Below are 20,183 nucleotides of genomic sequence, written 5' to 3'. Positions count from 1 at the left end.
AATCTATTCATCTATTTTAATATCTTTTAAAAACTTTTTTGCTTTCACTGTTTTTATGGTGGAGATGACCATCTTACATGTTACTGCAGGTTATGGTCTGATGGTACACTTAAATGTGATGAATATATCCCTTGAATCCTTGAAACTTGTTCAACTGCTTGTTGAAGCAAACATCTGATCAGCCAATCATAAGTCAGCAGCACATGTATAAAATCATGCAGATACAGGTCAGGAGCTTCGGTTAATGTTCACATCAAACACAGAATGGGGAAAAAACATGATGTAAGTGGCTTTTGACATGGTATAGTTGTTGGTGCCAGATGGACTGGTACACAGTAAAATAAGCAGTGTCAAAAATGCAGTGTTAAAAGTTATTTATTCCAAAAGAGTTAAATTAATAACCATCAGTGTTAATAAAAGTTCTTTTGTAGTATAGTTGCAGGGGTGCTGCGTGGTGTAATTATATTTTTACACTTGAAGTGCCAATTATCTTTGCCCCTCCCCTTTTAACCGTCGTGAAGACGAAAACGCCATTTTGTCCACATGCCAGCTGCAAGGTGAGGTCTTTCTTTTTCTATACTTAAATTAAAAAAAAATGTTTTTAATACTCACTAAATACTTTGATACTTTGTTAGGAGTGAAGATGCTTGTCAAAGTTAAGTTCAAAAGTGAACAGAAGTATGTTAAAGTTTCTCACAGCGATTTGAAACTTTCCGATTTTCTGGATGAAGGTAATTGCATTTGTAATTATATAATAAACAAGTTTTAAGCTGACAATGTCGGTTGCATTAGCATAGTCGCTAAATTGAATCTTATTTCGGTTTACAGCCTTCGAGAAGTTCGGCATCAGTGTTTTAATAGGCCCGAGGCCAGGCTTTACGATGAGTCTGGCACTGAAATAGACGAGGACGTCTTTGAGGAGGTTCTGAAGCAACCGAATTTGGGTGTATTACAGATACTTTTGCCAGATTCTTCAAATGGTAATGTATTTCGTCAACATGTACGTAGTTGAGCATAGGCAAGTGACATGTGGTTGACATAATGTGAGCTTATTTGTTTTTCCAACATGCGAACTTTTCGGATCAATTTGCAAGAGTTCACGGCAAAAGTGGTGTGTTCGATCTGAAGCAGCACCGCGCGGACCGATTGCGAAGCACCGTTATATCTCTCTTTGATATTATTTTGATATTACTTTGATATTAAACAACGACCGTTCTGCACGCGGGAGTTTCAAACCGAACACACCTCATCTCAAAGCCGGTCAGTTTTGACACGCACATGTAGGCTCACAGCCGCATGTAAACATGGCGTCGGTGTGGAACTATTTAATTGTGAGTTAAGCTGACACAAAATTATTGATTGAAACTGTCAGAGAACATCAGCAAAAACAATCAGAAAGCTACAGCAGAACTGTTTTGGGTCTCCGGTGTTTCGTTACTGTTTTAATCCACGTTTTCAATAAATCAAGTGAGTGAATGATGAACTTGCCTCGTTTTGCAACAAATCAGGCATTTGAATGACTGAACAACTCGGTCATTAATACAGTCATTTACAGCCAGCTACTGGTAATTTGCCACAATCTTTGTAATCTAGTTTGTTTAAAAATATTTAAAACATAAATCTTATTAAATAATTTATGCATTTGAGATTCTGTGGTGTAAATGTATTTCAAGATTTATTTTCAGCCAAGACAGCTCAATCATGCTCCAGAACATTTTCAATATTAAATTGTAGTAAACAACTAAACTTCGGAAAACCTAGCTCAAATTAACTTGACTAAGACTAATTTTATGTTTTTTTAAATTCTTTAACAGAATTGACCCCTGTTTCTCCAGTGCCAAGTGAAGAAAGCTCAATTGAGAGTTCAAGCAATAAATCTGATGACACCATTCATCTAACTGATGACAGCCCTACAAGAACCAGGAGAGCTGAAGATGAAGCAGGAATTGTGAGTGTGTGTCTGTGCTTTGGATGTTATTCAGTAAGAATTTAGTCACTTATTTTTTTATTATATTTTAAACATTTTGAAGAAAGTGCCTTGTTTGCTGACAATATCGCACTGTATCATTTGTGTTAATGCATGAAACTAAAGTGCAAAAGAGTTTACAAAATTCATGTGTTGGAGATTTGATCCAGGTGCAGAATCACAATGATCACAATCATGTTCACAGAATGTTTCCAGAGATGGGTTGTTTATTGTGCTTTGTAATTTTCAGATGGTCCAAAAAATTCTGCAGACTAAACCTGGTGGGGATGGAATCATCAGAGAGTACAACAAAACCAAATGCTTATCTGACAGCAACAGGAGAAAGCTGGTCAATATTCTTACTGCATATATGACTGAAAAGCACAGGTAACTTGTATTTTAAGTATTCTTTAAGCAAAAGGTTAATTCAGTGAAAATGGTAGTTCTTTCAAACCCTGTGTCATTCCACAGAGTAAGATCTTTCTCATGTTTCAAAAACAAATGAACATATCTGTGATAATGTCCCCCTCATAAACATTAAAACAGCTGCCACTTCAAGGCCAAGAATGTTAGTAACCGTCTTTGAAATAGTCTTTGTGACTCTAGTGGTTCTTATAGAACAAGAAAAGTAGTTTGTGTGCAAAAAATAAAAAATGTATTAGTCTGTTTTTACACACACTAAGGATGAACCACTATAGTCACATGGAATATTATCACAATGGTTATACTACATTACATGGGTCATGCAAAACATGGGTCTTGAAAGTTGTAGTTGTGTTTCTGTTTATATGGGTTTAAAAAGCTTTTAAATGTAATCAAAAATTTATAAAAATCTTCCAGGTGTGGAAAATTACAAAATTGCATTTTTGGTAAACGAGGATATTTACAAAGGCTTCAGGACAAAGTTTAATGTGTTATTTATTCTTCTTTAGCAAATGCCTGTGACGCTCAAATTCTCATCTTGTAGATGCAATTTGATAAAGTGTAATGTGTTAACTGCTGGGAAATTTTAAAAAGTTAATAATATTTAATTGTTTAAATTTAAATTCATATTTGATTGTTTCTCTATATTACAGGTCATCTCCACCCAAACAAGTAAGAGAACTGTATGCTCAAGGAATCATTGCCCTGTTTCCATATCTTAGAGATCCATATGCAAATCTTGGATATGTAAGTAAATTACTTAAATTAGAAAAATAAGTATGTGGTAGATGGATGTCTTGTTTAATTTTTTTTTTTTAAGGAACATTATTATGACCCTCAAAGTGGACAAGGGTACTTGTCATGGAAAATTAAGAACATTCAGAGGAACAGTGCACCATCAGAGACCCGTAGATGTGTCCCCAAGTCTTTTAGTGGTGGCCCATCTGCGCAGAGAGAAGCTTCATCCAGCACAGAAGTTATCCTGACCGAAGAACAGTATAGGGAGGCTGTGTCTCTTATGAAGCATACTTCAGAGGAGGCGACAGTAAAGGTCAAGATGAGGGAGACATTTCAGTATCGTCGCAAGATGATTCATGACCCAAGCAGATGCACCGATGTGCTAACTGACTTTCCACGTTATTTGGATATCAAAGGCCAGGTAAGAACATTTGAGTTATTAATGTGATAATTTTTCTGTGAAATAAGGACAATAGAGAATATCTGTGGTTATATATTGATTATTCATTGTAAAGATAATACATTTGCACTTCATTGATTAATTCTGCTTTGTTGGGTTTTACAGATTGAGCTGGATTTTGCTTGTCTTTTTGGTGAAAAGACAGCTGCTAAATTTTAAGACAGGTGGCCAACTACATTTATGCAGAAAGTCATTCAGCAGAGCAAGGGGCTTAACTCCTCCAAAGAACTTCAGGACCTGATTCACTGTGCAGAATCAGCTGTGGACACTGAATCAGATGAAGATGGTATGCTGGTTTTAACAAGTTAATAATATAATTATGTACCTTACTGACTATGTATCCCCCCACTAAAATAACGATGTGTCTTAGGATGGGGTAACGGTCTTGCTTCGATTCTTCTTTTACTTCACCTAATTCCACCATCACCACAAGGTCGCAAGAGACCTGGAAAAATGTCGGCATCTCAAGCTGATAAACACATTGTGATCTTCAAAAAGCCTACCCTACCTGCTTGCTATGGAGATAAAGAAAAGCAGTATTCATGGATACTACATCATCCTTGACAAAAAAGCCATACCTTGCAAGTCAGTGAGTGGTCTTGCTGCCTTTGATGAACTGTTCAAAGCCCACTTTGTGTTTGGTGCCTCATGCAACAAGGTGCTTCATAACATGTACACCTTCATACAAACAACCGTTTATGAGATTGACATTGGCAAAGTGAAAGAGAGTCCAAGGGTTGCTGAGCTCCGAGCCAGATTCATGCATTAGAGGTGATTGCCAGCTACAATGATTTGTTTTGTTTGCTCTTGCTGTCTGGAGAACACAAATTTGCTTGTTCGACATCTAAAACTAATTCATGGTCTATTTTCTTGCAAATCGCTTCATTTAAAATGTGGACAGGCAGGATGCTGTTTAGAATTTGGAACATATTCCGGGTTCCGCAAACATTTAAATAGAGTTCATAGACCAAGTAATGAAGTTCCATTACATGTTCAAGATGGTGCTGTTCATGAAGCAGTTGTTGGGCAATCAAGTAGTGTTGATGTGGCTAAATCTTCAAATGTCAGTTCCTTACCAATATCCAGTAAAAACACCACGGATATGTGTGCGTCCGTAATAGCACAACTGCAAGCTGCAGGTGTAAGTCAGACTACTGTTAATACATTTGTTATGTCTATGGAAGAAGTAGTTCAGGACATCCAGGACCAAGTAAAAGAGACAGCTCTTCGTTGCTTATCTTCACAGAACTCAGACATTAAAAGTGAAGTGGAACAGTCATTTCAGACAATTGAAAACCCTTTTACCTCATTTAATTCCATGTCTAAACGAAACTCCTATTTTTCCAGAAAATGGGGAATTGTCCAGCCTGTTCAGAAAGTACTTGGTGTCAGATTTGACAATAGAAAAAACAAGTCCACTGGATTATATGAGCAAGTTGCAGTGACTGACAAATTTGCCTATGTCCCAATTCTTCAAACCTTACAGAGCATTTTAATGCACCCAAAGACCTCATTCAGGTTTAAGTCAGGTGTACCTAATAAAGATGGACTTTACTGTGATATTGAAGATGGATTATATATTAAGGCCCACCCCCTGTTTTCCACTGAAAAAAATGCACTTCAGATTCAAATGTTTTACGATGATTTTGAATGTGCCAATCCATTAGGATCAAAAAAAGGGATCCACAAATTGGGAGGTATATATTTTACATTAGGAAATTTCCCACCACAATTTAATTAGTCTTTAGCCAACATACACTTATGTGCTCTTTTTCATTCCCAAGACATAAAAACATATGGATTTGACTCAATTTTAGAACCTATTGTCAATGACATAAAAGTTCTTGAGTCCACAGGAATAGAAGGACCCTCTGGTTTTGTGCATGGCAGTATAGTCCAAATAACAGGAGATAATCTTGGTTTGCACTGCCTTTTTGGATTTGTTGAATCTTTTCGAGCTCGGAATAGCTGTAGGTTTTGCCTTACTGAAAGGGAAGATTATCAAACTGTGTTCTGTGAAGATGAGTTGAATGTTATTTTTTGCACTAAAGAGACACACTTGCGACACTGTGAAGCTATACAAGCAGACCCAACGCTACCTCATGTTTATGGTGTAAAGCGTACATGTTTGCTGAATTCTCTGCAGTACTTCAATATATCAGACAATTTTTCTGTAGATTTAATGCATGATGTTTTAGAAGGCATTGCACAGTTTGAATTAAAACTTGTTTTGTGTTATGTACAAGCTCATTTCTTGACAGCAAAAGAGTTGGCTGGAAGATTGCATTCATTTAATTATGGGTACATGGAGAGGAGAAATCGGCCTCCTGCTGTAAAACTTGATGATGAGAGAAATGATTTGGGCATAAACGCAATACAGTGTTGGTGTCTTCTCTGTAATGTGCCACTCATTTTTGGTGACATTGTACCCCAAGATGATGAACACTGGCAGTTACTATTACTGTTGCTACAAATTGTAAACATTGTATTTTCTCCTGTTTTAACTGAGGGCCTTACTGTGTATTTGAAACACTTAATTGCTGAACATCACAGGCTTTTCAAGTGCTTGTTTCCAGACAGAAACCTCCTGCCTAAGCATCACCTAATGATGCATTACCCCCGGTGTATACGAAATATTGGGCCCATTGTTCACATGTCATCAATGCGCTTTGAATCTAAGCATAATTTTTTTAAGACACAGCAAAAGTGTTTCAAAAACATTGCTCTGTCACTTGCAAAAAAACACCAGAATAGCGTGCCATATACATGGGAAACCTTTAATCATGACAGAATAGTGCTTGGACCAGGAAAGACTGTTTCTCTCTGTGACTTAAGTGAAAATGTACAAATTGCATCCAAGATGAATATTCTTTCTCAAACAGATGTTCTCTCAGTTAAATGGGTGAAATATAATGGAACTGAATACCGTTCTGGTTTAATAATTTGTGGTGAAGTAGACATTGATTTGCCAGTGTTTTATAAAATCAGAGATATTGTTGTTAGAAATGAATTTGTGGTACTGGTTGCATCACCACTGAAAACTGTTTGCTTTGATGATCATCGTTATGCCTACAGAATTGAACCAAGACACTGTGAATCCTTGAAAGTATTCAATGTCACTGAACTAATTTATTACAAACCTTTTGATATGCAAATGTATTATGGATCTGATAATTTCTTTTGGTTTGTTGTACCTTACTGCACTCTTGTTAACACTTAGCTGTCAATGCAGGTTTTATTTAACAATTGATGTTTTTATCTTTTATTTTATGACTAAGTCGAACTACATGTTTTAAAGTCACTTTGCCCATTTTTGTAAATAAACATTTAAATGATTACATCTGTGTAAAGATTTATTTTTAAATATTTGAATATTTTGCACCAAATAATAACACTATCAATAACACTTAACAGAGCAATCTAAGTTAAAAAAATAACACCATAGCTGTTAAATGCCCCATAGTGTTAAACTTATAGTGCAATAACAAGTGTAAATAAAAACTCTCTGTGTTGATTTTTTACACTATATGGTGTTTTATTTACACTAAAAGTTCAACACTACAGTCAGTGTTATTTTTACTCTCCATAGAGTGGGACCATATGTGCTCCAAAGAAGTGTTAAAATTAACTCTTTAAGTGTTATATTGACACTGCTTATTTTACTGTGTAATTAATACTTTTTATGAAAACAGAAAAGAATATTTTAGAATAACATTTTATAATTAATATACTATTATGTATTTACTTTTTTCTGAGAATTTATAGCCATGGTCATAGGAAGTGTAATCTAGATGAGAATAATTTACATAACTGAGAATAACTGATGGTGTGGGGCACATTCATGATGCACGTTGGGCTCCCTTTTAAAATAGTGCAGCATGGCTTAAATGCTATATAATATCTGAGCATCATCACCAATCAGGTGCATCCTTCATGGCATCAAGGAAGCCATGCAATACAAAACAGCAATAATACCCAGGCAGTCATAGGAAGGTCAATAACTGAATTTTGGTGATAGGGAAAGGCCTTCAATGTGGAGTAGACCCCTTCTGACCAGAATTCCTAGATAGTAAATGACATGCTCTGTCCAGCCCTTGGTACAGATGACAACACCGACACATCCCAGCCCACATGGCCTTTCTGCAGGAACCTTTGAGGATGACTACACTGAAGAGACTGCTGAGACGAGGTCAAAGCACAATGTCCATCAGCCTCTGAAAGGTAGCAGGTTCCCGTGGACCCCAGAAGGAGGGACATGGAATTGTGAGTGACAATTGAGGTTGCTGAAGGCCATCTTCTTCTTGGCAGCCATGCTGAGAGGTACCTAGGATTACCCATTCATGAGGTACAGGGTGGATTTTAAGCAGGCCTTCCAACAGTTATGCAACCTCAGGCAAAAGGTATCTGTCAAACTGGAAAGCCTCATTCATCTGGCAGAAGTCTTTGCAAAACCAAAGATTTCCATCCAGCTTGGAGACCTTCACAACGGGAGGGGATCAAATGCATTGGTATTCATCAGTCACTCCCAATCAGCACATCTTCTCATTTCCCCCTCCACAGCCTATGAACTTACAGTGCCCCTGAAAGGATATCCCATGTGTCGATATTTGCATCTCTTGGTATTCACATCCTTCACCAGAGTGCTTAATTTTAGCTCTTCAAAAGCAAGTTTGGTTAGGCAAAAAGGCAAGAATATATAAAAAAAGAGGTAGTGAGGATACAGCAGTCCCTTCAGAGCAGCGATACTCCTGCAGATTCCTGCAGCAAGCCCATGCATCCATAGCTGGCTATCCCTTTTGCTCCTCCAACACCTCCCCAGTGCAGGCATCCAGCTGCAATGGGGAAGATAGTTCCACCTCATGTTTGGGGTGAACAGCATCCACCAGCAGTTGGTGGCCCTCAGTTTCTCAAGAGGCTCTACTGCTAAGAGCATGAGTGCTGACTAACATCACTGCTGCTGATTCTGTATATATGCAGAAAAGGAGAATGTGAGTCTTCTGATTTGACACTGCACCTACTTCGTGTTTTCCGAAACTTCCTTTGATTGAGCATTTCTGTGTGTGATTGGTGGCTGGGGGTGTGTCCTCTCTGAGGGGCAGGATGATACAAAGAGACTCAAACTGAGAGCTCAGAGGTGAAGGTCTCGTCTCAGATTTGCTCTGAGGAGAGTTGGCTTGTCCTGATGAAGGTGGAGGTCTGCGTGTTCATCACTATAATCCCAGCTCCGGTTCACCACAGCCAGTAAGTGCCATGCTCTACCTCCAGTGGTCGTTTTTCAGCCTGAGTTAAAGGTAAAATTCTTAGAAGAAAATCACCAGTCAGAGATGCCATAAAGGGAGTTATCATGCAGTATAGCAGCCATTTTGTAAAAGTATGATTATATTATTAGAAAGGTTTTCTGTTGTTGGCTGTGAATCCAATGAAAAGACCAAATGTAAATGTATAATTAGAGAATAAATAGAAAAGAGTGGAGTTGTTATACTCAAGTGACACCAGACACAGGTCACAATCCCAGTGCACGTGACTGAATCTCCACAAAAGGATAGAACAAACACACACCTTTGACAAACTAAGTCAATTCTTAATGTTAATTACTTTGCTGAAAGAAAAACATATTTTACACTACATTCAGGAAAAGTTGAATTTTCTGTTCCAAAATGTGGCTCCAAAAATTGGCAGATCAATGGAATTACAGTAACACTTCTTTGTGCCTTTATGTTGTATGGAACAGGCCCCAGTCCCCCTATATGACCCTGTACTTGACAGGCAGGTAACAGGTAGCTGGATGAGTGGATATATCTGATATAACTAGCATGGCCACCTCAACAGATTAAGACTGTTTAATATGATTACTTGTATTATTTACAAAATATTACAGTTTCTGTGTATGTATACATGCGTGTCACAATATTGTATTTCCGAAGCTGCCATTCAGCTAAACCACTTGTCTGAATATCCATGTAAGCTGTGGGGCACATAAATCCTGGTACAGACTCCATCACAGGGCAGAACTGCTGTGTTTTTATGGTAATGTGAGTTCACTGAAGAAACCAGAGCCACACATCAATTATTTCAATCTGAATGCTTCATTTTGAGAATTGATCTAACATTAAAATGTTGATTTTTTTTCTTAACATGGTAATTTAAATATTTCAGTTATTATAGAGACCATGGCAGTAAGTACTATCAGGAATGTTATCAGTTCCTGATAACTGACAACTTTTAGGGGCCCAGACAAGAGTAATCAGCAAATTTTAATATCAGAGTTGGATCAACACTGATTATCGAGATCAATATCGGCGATACCCACCTTGATATAGAATGGAATTAGATCAAAAGGAAAATTGCTGATATTGTTTATCCATACTTTAGACACCTCATACTGCTCACACTTACATGCAATGGCAAGAAATAGTTTTTCTTCTGTGTAAGTCAATATACAGCATATAGGAGTAAAGAAACTAATAAAAATCTGCAGCAAGATTTTAATTTAGACTTCTTAACTGATGTTTTAACAACTAGCTTTGCAGAAAATACTGTATGTTTCCTTTACTTACCACTGTATATGTCTGATTTGTCTTTCTGGCACATAAATAGCAGATAAAAATAGACGCATGTGAATACAAACTTCCGTGGTTTCCTTCCGTAGCAGGTATGTAGCTGTGATCCGCTCAGAAACCACACGGGGGTCTTACACATGCAGTCAAGTTCTCAGGACGAGGGGAGACGCACTCAGTACGAAAAGAAGGAAGGTGATGCAACTGATAACCAGACCACAGAAAGGCTGAACTCCATCACAACATCCGCCTGTGCTGCAATCTGCCTGCTACCTTTACTGTTCCACTGCTGCTATCTGGAATATAATCAAAGGAATTTATTAGCGAGTGACACCCACACGCTGACAAGTTAGCGAGCAGCCTGCTCACTATTTTAAATTTATCATAACTGAAATCTGCAGGTGGATGGCAGCAAACAGACATTTTTTAAACCAGCATTTTCCGCCCATTTTGTCAGAAAGAAAAAAAAATAAACCTAGATTATGTGCTTCAATTTCTTAATGGGTAAAAGGGTGAATAAAAGAAAAAACTGTGTGTATATCACTGTGTGTATAGCACTGTATGTATTGCACAGGCACTTCAGAGACCTCTGAATTTTCTCATCTTCTTAGTTTTTTTAATGCATCTTGTCATGCCCCGATCGTCCGCTCCTCTCGTGTGCCACGCCCCCTTATTAACCCTATGTGGATTCCCCGTGTTTACCAGCTGTTCCCGATCGTTGTCCATTAGTCCATTGTATTTAGTCCGCGTTTCCGTTTATTTCCCCAGTCCGGTCATTGTAATGTTATTCCGTGTTTGCATGATCCTTTTGTCACTGTTCCTATTAAACCCCGTTTCTGTCCCGACTTTTTGCTTCCTGCACTTTTTCAACGCTCCGTGCGTCGTCCCAGCGTGACACATCTTAACAATTAGGAATGTTCAAAACCTCATATGGTTGTTTACTTAATTTTGCCGAGACCCATGATGACAGTATTATTATTATACAAACACTGAAGGCTTTTCTTTGCCATTAAAAAAACACATTAAAATCCATCCATCCATTTTCCACTGCTTATCCATGTCTGGAGTGCAAGGAAACATTAAAATAAATTGAATTTTTCAATTTCACGTTTAATCTGCTACACATAATTTCTTATAGTGGTCTGTACACCTGAAATAGAATTAGATATCTACTTGGACTGGATAAATATGCCTCTTCTTAGTGTCTTTACAGTAGAAATGTTCTATTACCACTTATTGCTGCCATCTACTGGAAATAATTGGGGATACAACCTAAGTTAAATGGACACTATCTTCTCTTCCTTTTGTGTTACTCATTCATCTGCTGAATAGGTGTTTGGAATGTGGCAGAAGATCAGATGCATTCTGACTGGGATGAGCAGCTAGAATATTAATGGATTTATGAAGTCTATCTGTCTGTCCATCCATCCATCCATCCATTTTCTTTACGCACTTGCATGTGCCCTGGAATGGATTGGCACCCCATCGTAGCTTATTCCCTGCCTTGCACTTAAAGCTTCTGTGATATCCTCCGGATACCCTTGAAGCTGTGTATGATTTTATAAAGTCATGATAGGTTGAACTCATAACTTATAAACATTCCCAGTGACCTTAAACAAATCAAAAAACTTTATTTGTCCCCGAGGGGCAATTTGAGGCACGTAGAGCAGTGTTGCACAGACACAGAACCAGATTAAAGAAACAGAACAAATAAAATAAAAATAAAAAATCAGAATAAAGTAATAATAATAATAAAAATAAAGAAATAAGTAATAAAATGGTTCTCAATATATACATAAGGTGCAAAATTGCAGTTGCAAGTAATTAAATTAACACACTAACATAATGTGCAAAAATGGGGAGGTCAATAGGTAGTGGGGAATGAGAATGTGTTGTACCTGTATGCGGTTTGGTGCATAAAGGCAGAGGGTAATAGTGGCTTCGAGTTCAAAAGTTGAACAGCCCTTGGAACAAAAGTGGCTCTTCTCCTTTGTGTCCTGCAGTCTGGGCAGTGGATTCGGCGCCCAGAAAGAAGCCACTCAAATGCTGGGAACAGCACATGTAAAGAGGTCTTTTGGATTCTGCGTGCTGTTCTCAGTGTTTGCAGCTCACAGGAGGAGGGCAGAGTTCTGACTGGGGATCCAATTATTTTAGAGCAAACCTTGACTGTCCTCTGCAGGTGGGTTCTATCATGCAGAGTGGTGGCATGGAACCAGCAGGTTATTGAGAATGTTATGACACTCTCAATCAAGAAGTAGTAGAATGCCCTCAATATGTTCTTGCTGACTCCAAAGCTGCTGAGTTTCCTCAGGAGATACTGCCGCTGCTGGCATCTCCTTAGAATCTCCTCAGTGTTGGAAGCAAACCTGAGCATACTATCAAAGATAGTGCCCATGGTGGTTTTCTGTATGAAGCAATGTTTCTATATAAAGAAGGTTTTTTAAACAATGGATGTATTAAAACATATATGCATGGTGTAATTCAAGGAAAAGAGTTTATTCCTTGGCCACAAAGATAACCTATCAGCAAGTGGAAGAATGAGGGAAGGTCATGTAAGACCATAAATGCAACATAAATGGTTTCTACAGCACCCTCTGTTGGCCACATTTATTAACTGCAAATTAGTCTGCACAGATAGGGACTAAACTGTATAAAATCCATGGTCTCCTTCCAGTAAATGGGAAAACATGTATTATGAATAAACTATAAATTCTTGATGTAAATTCACTCACTAAAAGTTTGTCCCACCCAGTAACATACATCCATGGGACGTTGTTTTATGGGCTAAATCTGATCGACCCTTCTTTATACAAACCAAAAAGAGAATAGAATAGAATAGCCACCTTTATTGTCATTCAGAAATACAGCGGTTAGTGCACATCAGAACGAAATTTCATTGCATTTTTTCTCACCATCAGCCTGGCAGAGTGTGTAAAAAAAAATAATAATATATATATATATCGTGGATTAATCCATCATCATTATTAATCTGATTAAAATTTTTAACGCAATTAACCCATCCACTCAAAATCCCTGAAATCTTTATGTCAACCCATTTCGGGTAGTTTTGGTGCGTTCCATTTGTCCTTGGAACTGGTATTTCGAGACGTATTCCGGAGTTTTGAAGCTGGAAGTGACGACATGTGCGCTCCCGTTTCTTGGAGATCCGACAAATATCGGAACAGCACAGAGGATCCCGAGTTCGGAATCCAAGATGGCTGCGCCCTTTATCAACAGAAGGGAAAATTGTAGTATTATACTGTTTAAGCACTACTTCTCATTTGTGGCTCATTAAATCGGTCGCACGCACTATACATTTACATTTACAGCATTTGGCAGACGCCCTTAGCCAGAGCGACTTACATAAGTGCTTTAAAACTCTACAATGAATTTTTCCCGATACTAGCTCAATAAAACCAAGGCTATGAATACCATCGATCTAATACTCTGTTGGGAAAGTGTGTTTTTTTTTCCTTTTTTTTTTAATAAAAGGAAAAAACTGAGTATAATGCCAGAAGTGCTAATTCAGGTATTTCTGGAAAAGGTGTGTTTTAAGTCGTCTTTTGAAGACATTCAGTGACTCAGCTGTTCGGACATCTAGGGGGAGTTCATTCCACCAACTTGGTGCCAGAACAGAGAAGAGGCAAGAGGTGTGTCTTCCTTGTGCCTTGAGGGGTGGACCAGTCGAGCAGTGCTGGAGGATCAGAGAGATCGTGGTGCAGTGCGGGGTGTGATGAGGTCTTTTAGGTAGGATGGAGCCAGATCATTTTTGGCTTTGTATGCGAGCATCAGTGTTTTGAATCTGATGCGGGCAGCCACAGGAAGCCAGTGTAGGGAGCGCAGCAAAGGAGTGGTGTGAGAGAACTTGGGAAGGTTGAAAACAAGTCGAGCAGCTACATTCTGAATCAGTTGGAGGGGACGAATGACGCTCAGTGGTAAACCCGCTAGAAGCGAGTTGCAGTAGTCAAGGCGGGAGATGACGAGGGACTGAATGAGTATCTGGGTAACCTGTGTGTAAAGAAATGGACGTATCCTTCTGATATTAAACAGGAGAAACCGACAAGAGCGGGAAACGTTGGCGATATGTGAGGAAAAGGACAGACGATTGTCCATGGTAACCCCAAGGTTGCGAGCAGTAACCGAAGGACGGATCAGGGAGTTGTCGAGGAAGATCGCAAGGTCCAGGAGGGGGGATGAGTCAGCGGGGATGTACAGCAGTTCTGTTTTACTAGGGTTGAGTTTCAGTTGGTGAGCGGTCATCCAAGATGAGATGTCTGCTAGACATGCAGATATTTTAGTGGAGACATGAGTGTCTGAAGGAGGGAAGTAGAGGATGAGTTGAGTGTCATCTGCATAGCAGTGGTAAGAGAAGCCATGAGAGGATATGACCTCACCAAGAGATTTGGTATAGAGGGAGAACAGGAGTGGGCCAAGAACCGAGCCCTGAGGGACACTGGTGAAGAGACTACGTGGGGTAGATGTGAGTCCTTTCCACTATACCGTCCAACTTATCTGTAGACGTATTGCTACAGAGTTTTATACGTAAAGCACCATGCGTAATGTGTTATCAACTGATATTGCTAACAATGGCAATTAACTGAGCTAGAATTGGATTTCATTAGTCGGATTATTTGTCAGATTTACGGTAGTTCGGGCTAATGGTACTGTAAGTGAACGAAGATAAAGACCATTTAAACTGAGGTACCTTTTTGATATGGGTCCATGGTATTGTTGGAGTCACACTCCGCCGGGTCCGTTGATGAGAAGAGATTTACAGCACAGACGAGGAGTAGTTGCAAGTCACCAGTTTATTCTCTGACAGATTATAATCAGGGAGCGACCATCTGACATACATTCAGCATGTACAGCAAGAAGCTCGAACCATAGGTGTCGGCTCTGTCTCTTTATAGGCCTTCTGGGGTGTTCCCCCCCTTCTCGGTACTTTTCCATCAACGTGACTACAACATATTTTGATATTTGTTCTAGTTAGTCAGTGAGTACATGCCCCCCCCCTTTATGTTAAGCAAAAGTTAAAATAAGTATCACTTATATGATGTGTTCCTGTTTTCTAGCTGTCTGGGACGAGGTCACCCTGACCTGCTCGCACACTGTCAGTTCCTGATTTCTCCCAACTGTTTGGGGCGAGATCACCCTGTCCTGCCAGCCCAGTATCAGTTCCTGTGTCTGTTAGCTTAATTATTTTAGAAGCTGCATTATTATAGAATTAACCCCTCAGTATTGCACTTCTGTGGCAGATGGAATGCATCAAACTCGTGTTCAAGATGTTCAATAAACATGTTAAGTGCATATATATTCTCTTTTTTCTTGAGTCTGTTTGCTCATGCAAAATGAAATGTGATTAATATAGAGTAAAAATTAATGATATTTAATCGTGATTAATCTAAATTAATCCACAGCAACCCTGTGATTAATCTGATTAAAAATTTTAATCGTTTGACAGCACTAATTTATATATATATATACACTCACCTAAAGGATTATTAGGAACACCATACTAATACGGTGTTTGACCCCCTTTCGCCTTCAGAACTGCCTTAATTCTACGTGGCATTGATTCAACAAGGTGCTGAAAGCATTCTTTAGAAATGTTGGCCCATATTGATAGGATAGCATCTTGCAGTTGATGGAGATTTGTGGGATGCACATCCAGGGCACGAAGCTCCCGTTCCACCACATCCCAAAGATGCTCTATTGGGTTGACATCATGACTCATTGTCATGTTCAAGAAACCAATTTGAAATGATTCGAGCTTTGTGACATGGCGCATTATCCTGCTGGAAGTAGCCATCAGAGGATGGGTACGTGGTGGTCATAAAGGGATGGACATGGTCAGAAACAATGCTCAGGTAGGCCGTGGCATTTAAACGATGCCCAATTGGCACTAAGGGGCCTTAAGTGTGCCAAGAAAACATCCCCCACACCATTACACCACCACCACCAGCCTGCACAGTGGTAACAAGGCATGATGGATCCATGTTCTCATTCTGTTTACGCCAAATTCTGACTCTACCATTTGAATGTCTCAACAGAAATCGAGACTCATCAGACCAGGCAACATTTTTCCAATCTTCAACTGTCCAATTTTGGTGAGTTCATGCAAATTGTAGCCTCTTTTTCCTATTTGTAGTGGAGATGAGTGGTACCCGGCTGCTGTTGTAGCCCATCCGCCTCAAGGTTGTGCGTGTTGTGACTTCACAGATGCTTTGCTGCATACCTCGGTTGTAACGAGTGGTTATTTCAGTCAAAGTTGCTCTTCTATCAGCTTGAATCAGTCGGCCCATTCTCCTCTGACCTCTAGCATCAACAAGGCATTTTCGCCCACAGGACTGCCGCATACTGGATGTTTTTCCCTTTGCACACCATTCTTTGTAAGCCCTAGAAATGGTTGTGCGTGAAAATCCCAGTAACTGAGCAGATTGTGAAATACTCAGACCGGCCCGTCTGGCACCAACAACCATGCCACGCTCAAAATTGCTTAAATCACCTTTCTTTCCCATTCTGACATTCAGTTTGGAGTTCAGGAGATTGTCTTTTTTAATTTTTAAAATTAGGTTAAATAGGCAAAAAAGCAAATCGTGTCACCTTTCTTTGTTTTACTTGCGTCGGGAGTGTGTAGGACCGCTCTCAGCGGAAGATCGCTATTCACGTTCTAAATACGCTGCGTTTGAATCGGCGACCACGTGATTGCAGGCACACAGGCTTAGCCCACTGAGCTATGAACACAGGTATGAGCTTCGCTGCTGAAAGTGGCAACACTGGCGCAAAGCTTCAGCGGCAGAGACGTATCCGTGTGCTATATTGTAGCCGATCAGTGTAAACACTACCCAGACATGTGCTCTTGTTTATTTCGGTCACAATGGGCGTATTCACATATTTCTTCACCCAATACTAACTGTCGGATTATCATGTTATTATCATGCGAATAGCGCGATTTGCAAGTGGGTGGGTGATCAGAGCCGCTTCGAGACGCAGACGCTTAAGTCAGTCACTCTTGTTCTTTCTATTCGTATCACGAAGCTGTAAAAATATATTTAGTTTCTACCTATATATATTTGAAAAGTAGACCGTCCAAAGTTTCTGAGGGTATTTTTAAAATGTGTATATGACAAAAACTCCCGGAGTTATTTAAACGGTCTCGCGAGAATTCTGTCAGATCCCGCCGGCGGGATCGCCGACCCCAGGGGGTTAATGAGAAATTGAACAAGTGTTCCTAATAATCCTTTACGTGAGTGTATAAATAGAAAGTAGAATATAAGTGGAACTGTGATGACCGGGTGTCGGCGAGCGGGGAAGCAGGCGAGAGAGCCGTGAATACTACCAAAAAGGGTTTATTTATAGCGGACAGGACAAAGGGGAGCACACGGCAAACTCACGTTAATGACGGACTTGGGGGAACAGACTTGAACATGGACTAAATACACAAGACAAGCAGAAAATAACAGACAACAGGTGATCACAATTGGTGTAACACGCGTAGGTAACGAGGGGGCGTGACAAACACGAGGATCGTACGAGCAGGTCATGACAGGAACTAACATAAAAATATATTAACCGCTATATAGCAGCAAAAAAAAAACAGTGTACAGTACATCACCATATCAGTTATAGTGCAAGACATATAGTGCATAAGGTTCTTGAAAAAGTGGCATGTGCGTGGAGGGAGAGGTGCAGAGTGTGGGGAGGGGCTGTCATGAGTTAAGAGTTCAGGGCCTGTATTCACAAAGCTTCTTAAGCCTAAAAGTTGCTCCTAGTGATGAAATTCTAAGAAAAATCTTAGAATTATGGCATTTCCCCTTAAATTTAGGATTAAATCTTAGTAAAGATAAAAATGATTCACATAACATCTTAGCCCTAAAAACAGCTCCTAAGGTAAAATTTGTTAAGAGTAGAGAGGAGGACTTTTAAGAGGCTTAAGAGTTTCTATAGCAGAGGACAAAATGGCGGACAGAAGAAATATTCTCCAAACACTGAATGATCGTGAGTTAATTAAACGCTACAGATTGGATCATGATGGGATAATGTTTGTGGTCGAACTTATTAGAGATGCGCTCACATCTCCCACTCAACGTAGTAATGCCATAACGCCAGAAATGAAAGTGATTGCAACACTGAGGTATTTGGCAACTGGAAAAATGCAACAGTGCAGTAGTGATGACTTGTGTCTGTCACAACCTTCCATCAGCAGAGTGATCACACAAACTATTGAAGCGCTTTCACAGTCTCATACACTCACCTAAAGGATTATTAGGAACACCTGTTCAATTTCTCATTAATGTAATTATCTAATCAACCAATCACATGGCAGTTGCTATGGTGTTCCTAATAATCCTTTAGGTGAGTGTATAGTGAAACAGTTCATTTCATTTCCACTGGACGTTCGCACTCTGCAGGCTCTCAAAAGGGCATTCATGGACATAGCGGGGTTTCCCGGTGTTGTCAGTGTAATTGATGGGACACATATCTGCATAATCGCACCATCGGAAAATGAAGATGTTTTTGTCAACAGAAAGAGGTTCCACAGCATCAATACAAAACTTGTTTTCAGTGCAGATTACAAGATTTTAGACATTGTAATCACATGATGCCAGGATACTGTCCGAGAGTGGCCTGAAACAGCTTTTTGAAGGACATTATGTGCCAGTTAACTGTCATTTGTTAGGGGACAGTAGCTATCCATGCAAACCATGGCTCCTCACACCTTACCTCCACCCAGACCCAGGACCACAGCTAAACTACAACAGGTACTAAACAGTAGACTAACAGTGAATCATTGTGCATGAAAATAAAGTGTACTTACAAATGTGCTCGAATATACTACAAACAAGAGAAGGCTCTTTAATCAAACATATCCACATTATTGTTGAGTACATTAGGCCACCTTAACTTATATCTTTTGATATTTTCTCTTTTAGAGCCCACAAGAAAACACGTTCAGTAGTTGAGCGGGGTATTGACCAGCTGAAGAGGAGGTTTCATGTGTTGCATGGAGAAGTGCGCCTGTCACCAGCTAAGGTCTGCAAAGTCATTACAGCCTGTGCAGTGCTTCACAACATCTGCAAAGTCACCACACATTTGTAGGAAAATCTATATTTTATTCACACAACTTGTGCCAAACCTATCCAAAACCTATCCAAACTGGCCACAGTGTAACTAGCAGTGTTTTTTGGGGTAGCGTCTTTCTTTCGAAATGCATTACCACTTATGGGTCATAAGTAACATTTTGTCACACAACATCACCACACATTTGTAGGAAAATCTATATTTTATTCACACGACTTGTGCCAAACCTATCCAAAACCTATCCAAAATTGCCGCAGTGTAACTAGCAGTGTTTTGTTATAGCGTCTTTCTTTCTAAATGCATTACCACTTATGGGTCATAAGAAACATTTTGTTTCTAACCCTAACCCTGCATAACTGTGCCCAAACAAAGCCCGACAAGTGCCCCGCATAACTGTGCCCAAACAAAGCCCGACAAGTGCCCCGCATAACTGTGCCCAAACAAAGCCCGACAAGTGCCCCGCATAACTTTGCCCAAACAAAGCCGACAAGTGCCCCGCATAACTTTGCCCAAACAAAGCCCCGCGTAACTTTGCCCAAGTGAAAGCCAAAAGCGCTGCATTACTTTGCACACTTCAAAGCTTGACAAAGGCGATGCGGAACTTTTCCCAATGTACCACAATACAAAAAGTAGAGTTACCAAAGCAAATGTTAATTGTAATTTGCTGAATCACGGAATTATAAAAATCTATAGAATAAAAGAGTAAAATGTAAACTGTAAATAAATGTACTTATGTCGAGCGTTGCATCCTCTCCGCGCAAAAAAGCGTCCTCCTCCATCGAATCAATGGATAAAAGCGAAACTTTCTTCCCCCGAACCACTCTTCAAAATCATCTTCTGTGCTTTCTCAACAGTGAAAGTCATCCGAGCCATTTTTCTTCAGTCAAAAAAGTTGTTGTCCGAAAATAACTGGGTAAACTCACGGAGACTACGTGCGCAATGCGTACTCGAGACACTC

The 20,183-nt window shown here is 39.6% G+C and overlaps 1 long non-coding RNA gene and 1 pseudogene across 1 annotated transcript; one reads left to right on the top strand and one right to left on the bottom strand.

Moving 5' to 3' along the window:
* The first annotated feature begins 570 nt into the window (after positions 1 to 570).
* Positions 571 to 6,925, top strand: LOC140588311 (uncharacterized). The gene is made up of 7 exons (XR_011989669.1): positions 571 to 731; positions 829 to 980; positions 1,815 to 1,948; positions 2,217 to 2,353; positions 3,043 to 3,548; positions 3,693 to 3,873; positions 3,958 to 6,925. It is a non-coding gene; the product is annotated as an uncharacterized lncRNA (long non-coding RNA).
* A 6,739-nt stretch (positions 6,926 to 13,664) lies between these two features.
* Positions 13,665 to 20,183, bottom strand: part of LOC140588339 (uncharacterized) — a 56,060-nt pseudogene continuing 49,541 nt past the window's right edge.

Source organism: Paramormyrops kingsleyae, chromosome 3, assembly GCF_048594095.1.
Source record: "Paramormyrops kingsleyae isolate MSU_618 chromosome 3, PKINGS_0.4, whole genome shotgun sequence".
Lineage (NCBI taxonomy): Eukaryota > Metazoa > Chordata > Actinopteri > Osteoglossiformes > Mormyridae > Paramormyrops > Paramormyrops kingsleyae.
This window is presented reverse-complemented; position numbering and strand designations above follow the sequence as displayed.